The following is a 9,507-nucleotide window of genomic DNA, read 5'->3' on the forward strand; positions in this document are numbered from 1 at the left end:
GTTGTAGAAGTTCCCACAAATGTGTTGCACTTGCAGGTTGCTTTGCTTTCACCCTTCTGTCCAGTTCATCCCAAACCAGCTCGCTGGGGTTTAAGTCTGGAGACTGTGCGGGCCATTCCATGATTTGAAGCCTACCGTCTTGTTCTTTTCCTCAAAGGTAGTTTTGACATAGCCTGGAGGTATGTTTGGGTCATTATCTTGCTGTAGGATGAACCCCTGACCAACTAGGCGTATACCCGAGGGTATTGCATGGCGCTGCAAAATGCTGTGGTAGCCCTTTTGGTTCAGGGTGCCAGTTACTCTGTGCAAGTCCCCGACTCTGGATCCAGAAAAAGAGCCCCAGACCATCACGCTTCCTCCTCCATGTTTGACAGTTGGTGTCACACACTAAGGAGCCATCCTTTCGCCTACTCGACGGCGTACAAAAACCCTGCGTGATGAACCAAATATTTCAAATTTTGATACATCGGTCCATAAGACCTTCTTCCAATCTTCAGTAGTCCACTGGCGGTGCTTCATGGCCCAGGCAAGCCTATTTTTCTTATATTGCCATCTTAGCAATGGCTTTCTTACTGCCAATCGACCTGTCAAACCTGCAGCTCGAAGTCTTGTCTTCACAGTTGAAACTGAGACCTGCTTACTTCGACCAGTGTTAAGCTGTGCTTGAAGCTGTTGTCCTGTGAGCCACCTATCACGCAAGCTGTTGACTCTCAGAAACTTGTCTTCTGATTCTGTTGTGGCTTTGGGTCTGCCAGACCTCTTCCTGTCAGTGTTTCCTCCAGTTTCCAATATACTACTTCCTGCAGTGAAATATTGTCCAAATAATGCTTCAGAAGGTGTAATAACAGGCTGTTCCAATACTGCTTTTATACAGAAAGGGGGTGTGTAATCAAGTAATCAGCAGAGGTTGGGACACCTGCAGGAATTGTTTGCATCAAATTCAAGGCTTAATTTACTTACATTGCTGCAGAACAGCTGTAAGTTGTTCACCCATTACTTGTTCCCTGTAGAAGGCCTTTTTTTTTTTTACAATCTAACTGTGCAATTTACATTATTTTCCCGTTTTTGCTCACCTAAACTTTTTTTTTAACCTCGAGCAGTTTACTGCTTACCTTTGTACCATTTCCGGTTTTTCACTAGACATTAAACTGCGTAAATTTCAATAAAAACTGGAAAAATTGAAGTGTTCTAAAACTTTTGACCGGTACTGTACATATATAAATTATATATATATATATTGTCGTGCGAATACCCTCCGGTTAATACCAGGGCTCGCGAATGACCAAACGGATTTAACTTGAGGCGACGATCAAACGCGGATTCGGCTATAAAAACACGGGAGGAGGAAGTGAAGAAGAAGAGGCGGCAAGCGCTTATCTATAGTGAACCGACTGCAGCTTCGATCCTGGAGGAGAAAGTAACTCAACGAACACGGGAGGTAAAATGTACAAAAATAATGATTTATTTGACGGAACCCGAGAACAATGGAACGCGACGGGAGTGTGTGGGACAGAAAGAAGGAGGATGTGTGACAAGGTGGCCCAGGTTGCCTTGAAAGGCTCATTTTGGATATGGAGGAAGTTTATGGAGGACCGAACGGTGCAGGTTGGTTGTGTGTGGTTTTTTTGTTGTTTTGTTACTATTATTATTTCTTATTTTGTGTATATGAGTGAGTGGGGGAGGGTGTGTGTTTTTGCATGAATAAATATTTGCATGAGTGTGTGTTTTTATATGTTGAGTGGTCTATGTTGTAAGGGTAGGTGGTTGGTAGGTTGGTGTTGTGTGTGTGTGTGTGTGTGTGTGTGTGTATGGGTGTGTAATGTGTATGTGTGTGTGTATGAATGATCTGGTGTGTTTTGTTGGTGAGTGGTGAAGGGTATAAAGGGGGGTGTTTGAGTGTTCCACCATGTTTGTTTGGTGCTGTGGATTCTGGATGCGGAGGTGTTGTTGTTGTTGTAGTCTACGTTCGCACTGGCTGGGGGTGGGGGTATGTACGCTTCCAGGTGTAGTTGCTGCATGTGGATGTGTATGTGCCCCTGCTGGCCCACCTTAGCTGACCGTATCGAGGTTGAAGGGCCGAAATGGGATGATGCTGAGGACTTCGACTGAGGACCCGGTCGGTGCGGCACACTTGTGACCATGTGTGTTTTGAACTTGTGTATATATATATATATATATATATATATATATATTGTTGCGGATATGAGGACTGTATATTTTTTTGATTGTGTATTATTATTATTATTGTTTATTCTGCGCCCCCCTGCCTCCGGAGCTGTGTAAAGGTGAAAGGGCATCCCATAATTAGTCCACAAGCATACACGTCAGCCAAGTAATAGAATACCCCTGTTGATAGTTATCTCTTATTCTGTGTTCTAGGGTAAGGCTGTGTCTCCCATTAATTGAAGTACTCCATTGCACCAGTGAAAGAGAATAGATCCCCTTTCATTCCCATCCCCAAAAACCTCCATTTCCTATCACATCCCCTTTCGTCATTGCCGAACCTCGATTGCCCATATTACATCCCCTCTCGTCATTGCTGAGCCCTCGATTCCTAATCACCTCCCCTCCAATAACCGCCATTGACCACGAGGCAGGGTCGGAGAAGAAAGGCGTGACTCCACCTCGTCATAGAGGGGAGGAGGGGCGTACCCGCCCGTCGTCATCGAGGGCGGAGCCCGAGGGTCACGCGACCAACCAGGGCCGAGGTGAGCACCCCGATGGGCGTGTCCAAAACGCCGGGGGCTTAATGGCCGGAGGCGTTATAAAGGCGCGCACGCAGGAAGTGAAGGGTGAGTCGGTTGCCAGAGAGAGTTGGTCACAAAGAGTTGGTCGTCAAGAGAGAGTCGTGAAGAGTCAGTCAGTGGAGTCGGTGGTCAGTTGGTTGCGGTGGGGAGTCGGTGGTGGCGGTCAGTGGTTGCGTTGGTTGCGGTGAGGAGTCAAGGAGGGAGGAGATCAGAAGACAGGAAGGCCTTGAGTTGGACTAAGCAAGAGAGGAAGTTGTTGGACTGGGTGGGACTAAGGAAGGAGAGAGAACCCGTCACACCAATCCACCAAGCTCCGCGTTGGCTCCACCAAGCGTTCACCTCCACCAAAGCTCCACCAAGCTCCGCGTTGGCTCCACCAAGCGTTCACCTCCAGCCATCCACCTCCTGCCATTCCTGTCATTCCCTGCGTGAGTCTGTCTTTTGTTTGTTCTGTCCTGGGTTAATTAAGACTGTAGGTAAGCTAATATTTTCCCTGTGTCACCTGCGTCTTATGTGCTTGTAAATAAACGTGACTGCTTTCTTTTTGCTTGTGTGTAAATAGTCAATAAATTTAGTAGTATTTCCAAACCTTTCTTTGCCTTCGTTTTCCTCTTTGCATTGCGTCGTTTTCGTCTTTTCCCTCATTGACTAGCTGCGGTGCGATCCGGCCAACGTTTGGGTGGAATCGGGTGAGTCGGGGATCCTGTTAGGTCGCGGTTAAATACACCACCGCTCGGTCATCATAACATCTAAACCGCGATCTGTAACAATTGGTTGTCAGGAGTTGGATTCGGACCTGGGACTAAATTTGTTAGGCCCAAATTTTGGAACACCAATTGTGTTATTAAGTAACAATTGGTGTCTGGGAGTGAGATTCGGGGCCCGAACCAAATTTTTAAAACATCAAAAAAAAAATTTAGTCAAAATTTGGAGCGGAAGAAATTTGTTTTGTTTTAAAGCAAAACCCGAATTTTGAAATCGCGCCATGGCTGGTCAAGGCGACGGGATGCCGGTGGGAGAGATAGACGGGGTAGAATCGACCCAGGACCTCGGGGAAATGTATGTGGAGGAAAGGGTGGAGGAGAGTAAAGAAGGTGTGGTTGAGGGGGTATCAGGTGCACAAAATGGCGCTCTCGCGCACGTGGTTACAGCGGCACCAAATTTAGCCACGCCCATGGTCGCGGCAGCCGAGCCAGAGATGCCAGAGTACATGCGAGTCTTTATGATTCAAATGATGGCAAAAATGGATGCTCAGGGTGAGCGATTGGAGGGCCAAATGGGGGTAATGAGGGACGAAGCGAGGGGTACCGGTGAGGGGTTAGACAAGAAATTTGGGAAGTTAGACAAAAATTTTGAGGGGTTAGACAACGGGATAAAAGAGGTGAAAAATGGGTTAATGGGGTTAGAAAATAGGATGGAGGGCAAATTGCGGGAAATAGGGGAGCAATCCGCCCGAGAAATTAAACAAATGGGAGAGCAGATAGAGGAGGTGAAAATCGGGGTAGAAACCAAACTGGATGCTCAGAGGGATGAATTGGGACAGATGAGGGCGGCATCTACAAAAGAAAGGGAGGAGATGCAAGAGGAGATACGACGAGGTGTGAGTGAGGAGGTCTCGGGGCTACGCGAGGAGGTAAAGCGAGGTGAGAAGCGTATGGAGAAAGAGGTGAGAAATAATACGGCAAAGTTACAAGGGGGAATAGAAGATCTGACGGAGGAGGTGGAACAGCTGACGGAGGGACAAAAAGAACTAGTGGAGCAGGTTCAAAAGAACACTGCGGTACTAGGAGGGTTAAAGGCGACACAAAAAGAAATTAAAAACGAATTAATAGCGACGCAGAGGCAATGTCAGATGGTACGTGAGGAACTGACAATGAGGGTGGACGAGGTGACAGAGATAATGGAGACGAAGGACCGAGAGGTAAGGATGCACATAGAGACGGTCACGGTAGCCTTAGAGGACGAACTTGAGGAGACGCACCGAGAAATAAAAGAGGTTAAACAAAAATTAGAGGAAGTGGAAGAAGAGGTGAGTGAAATTAAGAAGAGACGGACAGAAACTAAAAGAGAAATCCAGGAGGAGGTGATGGAATATGTGCAAGTTCGGTGCTCAACTCATAATGTGATGCTCACTAACCAAATAAAGAGTTTGCAGGTGGCAAAGGAGGTGCGGAGACGAGGTACGGAGGTGAGTGGCAATGTATATGATGTGAGGAAAGCTTCAGTCGGCTTGGGGATTGGTTTGGATCCGGGTGTTCGTGAGAGGCCGTTGGTGAAGTGTGCGACAGGTCTGGTGTGCGAAGAAAGAGGTGTGCGAGAATGTCCGACCATGGGGTGTGTGAGGAAAAAGTGCACGCCGAGGAGTGAGTGTGCCGTCAGGAGTGAGTCGGTCGTAGCGCGTGTGCGAGGGGGTACATGGAAGCGCGGTGTGGTGAGTGTTACGGAGGAAGTAACGAGAGAGTGTACACCTGTGGTGAGTGTTACAGAGGATGTAACGAAAGAGTGTGCGCGAGAGGATGCGTGAGAAAGGTGTGTAACGGACAGGTGCATGAGGAAAGAGTGCGCTGTCGAGAGGAAGGGTGAGTGCGTTGTCAAGAGTGGAGGTGAGAGTAGTGAGAGTGAAACGGAGCGTGAGTTGGTTGTGACAGGTGAGCGAGGATGTACACCTGGAATGGAAGGATGCACACCTGGAATGGTAGAGCGTGAGTGGGAATGCACGCTGGAATTGGTCGTGAGGCACGTGGTTGGGTGTGCGGGTGAGAGCACACCTGTGGTTGTCACAGAGGAGGTGACCGAGGAGGGGGCGCGAAGAGGTGTGTTGGTGAGGTGTGCGAGCGACGAATGTGTGCCAAGGTGTTCGGTGGTCAGGTGTGTGACCAAGTCGGTGAGCGGAATGAGTGTACCGAGGTGTGTAAGAAGAGGTACGACGAGGAGCATGGAAACGGCTGCATGTATGAGCAAGAAAGGGGTAGCGTATGCATGTAAGCATCCAGGTGAGGCATCGACGGTAACCAGGTTAGAGGTTAGAACGACTTATAGCCGAATCGGGCCCTCGGTGCGCGTCGGGCAGCTTCGCGTGCCGCGAGGACCAGCGGGGATCCGAACCACGGCGGTTTCGAAAGAACCGCCGTACGCGATCCACGCTGTGCCTCGCTTGGAACGGCCACGTCCGGGCTCCACTAGGCGGAGCGGGCAGCCCGATAGGAAGGGTCGTCATGGCGACCACTTTCTATTGAGACGTGCCGGCAGGTCGAGATCGGGACATTGGATGGCTCCACGCCGAGGTGGTGCGTGGGATCTCGGCCCGGGTAAGCCCCCGTCCCTGCCCCGAATGCGGGACGTATCCAGCCGCTGGCACAAAACGACCCGCGTTCATTGCTCGGCTGTACGAAGCCGGGCTGTAGACGTGAATTGGCGCACCGAGAGGATGTAATAAGTAGACGGGTGATGAGGATAGTGGTTTGGACTCAAAATTAGAAAAAGGCGAAATTTGATGATTGGTACGGTGATTGGCAGATGATTGGCAAAATTTTTGATTGGCTGAAATTTGGTGTGCCAAATTGATAGTGAGAGACCCCCGATGTGGTGGGATGGCAAATCCACCATCCCTCACAGAGTGGGGCAAATGCGCTATAGCTTATGGGGTGTATGGCAGTGAAAACTAGCCCGGGTGGGTTAGGTTATATTGTTAGGGATCTAGCGAAGATGACATTAGGTAACGTTAAGGTTAGTTAGTGACTGATACCTGTAGTGGGGACGCAGGTAGATTAGTATGGATGATAATGACGTGGGAGCGCAATAGTTTAAAGGGACGACTGGGAAGCGCAAGTTTCAGAGGGGAGTAGTTAGCTGAGATGATGCCGTGTGTTTGAGGATTGAACAGGTGTGATTGAACAGGTGTGATTGCACAGGTGTGCAACTGAACAGGTGTGTGGAGCAGTGTATGAGGGAGTAGTGGTGATTGTGTGTTGTGTTGACCAACTGGTCCAGGAAGAGGAGGAGGGTGCAGGTGGCACCAGGTGTGATTGCACAGGTGTGCAACGACAGGTGAATGGAGGACAGGTGTATGGAATAAATGGTATGGAGTATTGGAATGGATGGTCGTGGAGTGAGTATGGTGGAAATTGTGGAGTGGAGTGGATGGTGCGAAGGTGTGAATGGGGGAAGAGTGGACCCCCATCACGGATACCCGGGGCGGGTAGTGTAAGTGTTAGGTAGAGGGTATAGGTAAATTGTGGTTGGATATTGGCATCTGTGGTGCGAGGTGAAAGAATGGTATTTGGATGGGTGCATTAGTGTCGTGGAAATGGCTGGGCGTGTAGCCTGTTAGTGTGTGTAGTTGGTTGGGCGCTCCACCACTGTGAGGATGTTGGCCAGGTGAGGCCGCAGGTGGGCTCTGGGAGCCGGTAGTAGTTGTTGTGGATGGGGCCCGAGGATCCGGAGGACGGACCCGGGTAGCCCAGTGCCAGAGGGCACCAGGGGGTGACAGAGCCAGGAGAGGGCCTTCCCCAGTTAGTTAGGTTAGGGTGAGGAGCTAGGTAAGCTCGGGTGGCAACTGCAGTGGTGGAGGTGTGCAGGTGGGTAGACCTGCTGGGAGAGCTACACGTCGCAGCCCAGAAATTGTGCGAGGCACCGGGAGATGAATCGGGGGAGTGAGACCCTAAATTGAGAAGCACCATAGTTTGGTCAATGGGAATTGGTTTTTAGAACCCATAGTGTAAGTGGCCAATGGATTGGCAGGGAAAGACCCCAGGTAGTGTAAAGTGTGTTAATGTCATTTAGAAAGTAGTTAGGATGAAGTCTCCTCGCACCATCTGCATCCACTCACCTGAGATGAGGTAACTCCACACCATGCCATGTTTTATTATTTTTCATTAATGCAAATGGTTGGATTGTGAGACGCATCATGACGTGGGTGTGACATTGTGCTTTGATGTTCCATCTCTGCCTCCTTATGAGGATTGATGATGAATTTGGTGATGGCAAATTTTGAAGTCGAGGGATTGTGGAGACGAATTTGGTATAGGGGAAATATGGGGAAGACGTGACAGTAGTGACGAATTTGTAAAGGTGTAGATTTTTGTACATATGGGGTAAGGGCAAGGGTAGGGTAGGTGACAGGGGTGTGACGTACGGTAGGGACGAGCTTTCTCACTTCGCTCTCCGTACGCATTTCGCCTTGCATTGCCTTATTGATGTGTACCCTTGTGACCTTACCCCTCGCTCAATTGTCTTTCCCCTTTTGTCTCCCACATGACCTGTGCGCCACTGGGTGCTGAGGGGAGCGTGCGTGGGTCGGCCATTGTGCGCCCGAAATTCCCAGAACCAGCTGTCTGCATCGATGCACCACATTATGGACCACATGTCTGTGGCCGAGCACCACTTATGGACCCCATGGGTTGGGGCATGGCCCCTCTGCTGGAACCGGCCATGAGGGCCCGAAATCTTGCTGGCGGACCTTGGCCACAGGGCACCGATGCCCCACAGGTGAACCACACTAGTCGGCCCTGTGGGCTATAAATCAAATCAAATAAAAAGGACACATTGGGTGCATTTTTCAGTTCAAATAGGCCGCCAGTAAGGAAATGAAGGAAAAGACAACAACTAGAAGAAATAATAATAACCAGCAGAGGGAGCCGAAGAGCAAGAGATCACCTGCAGGGTTAGGGGTTGTTTGGTTATTTTTTTATTGTTGAACACTTGAACAGTGATGACTGCACCGATTGGTGCTTGGGGCGTGTATTGGTGCGTTTTTGGGTGCTTTAATGGTGCATTGATGCAGAGCAGACTGTCTCCCCCCCCCCAGAAAGAACAATCACAGGTCCTGGGTTAGTTTTGTAAATAAAAATAGCGTCATTGTAAATAATGCTTCCCACCGTCAGTGTATAGTTTGAAGACCATTCCGGAATTCGGTTAACTGTGGGCGTAAGTCTGTTAGGCAGGGTGCAATGGAGCAGCGGGACACATTTATTTATGTTTTAAAACTGTCGCACTCAGGGTCAGGTTTAAAAGTAGAGGGAACTACACCTACGTGTCACACTAAAAATAAAAGTTGTAGGCCCGGGACGTGCCTAAGAGGAGGAGGGTGCAGTGTTGCGGATATGAGGACTGTATATTTTTTTGATTGTGTATTATTATTATTATTGTTTATTCTGCGCCCCCCTGCCTCCGGAGCTGTGTAAAGGTGAAAGGGCATCCCATAATTAGTCCACAAGCATACACGTCAGCCAAGTAATAGAATACCCCTATTGATAGTTATCTCTTATTCTGTGTTCTAGGGTAAGGCTGTGTCTCCCATTAATTGAAGTACTCCATTGCACCAGTGAAAGAGAATAGATCCCCTTTCATTCCCATCCCCAAAAACCTCCATTTCCTATCACATCCCCTTTCGTCATTGCCGAGCCTCGATTGCCCATATTACATCCCCTCTCGTCATTGCTGAGCCCTCGATTCCTAATCACCTCCCCTCCAATAACCGCCATTGACCACGAGGCAGGGTCGGAGAAGAAAGGCGTGACTCCACCTCATCATAGAGGGGAGGAGGGGCGTACCCGCCCGTCGTCATCGAGGGCGGAGCCCGAGGGTCGCGCGACCAACCAGGGCCGAGGTGAGCACCCCGATGGGCGTGTCCAAAATGCTGGGGGCTTAATGGCCGGAGGCGTTATAAAGGCGCGCACGCAGGAAGTGAAGGGTGAGTCGGTTGCCAGAGAGAGTTGGTCACAAAGAGTTGGTCGTCAAGAGAGAGTCGTGAAGAGTCAGT

This window comes from Myxine glutinosa, chromosome 9, assembly GCF_964187855.1.
Source record: "Myxine glutinosa chromosome 9, kmMyxGlut1.1, whole genome shotgun sequence".
Classification (NCBI taxonomy): domain Eukaryota; kingdom Metazoa; phylum Chordata; class Myxini; order Myxiniformes; family Myxinidae; genus Myxine; species Myxine glutinosa.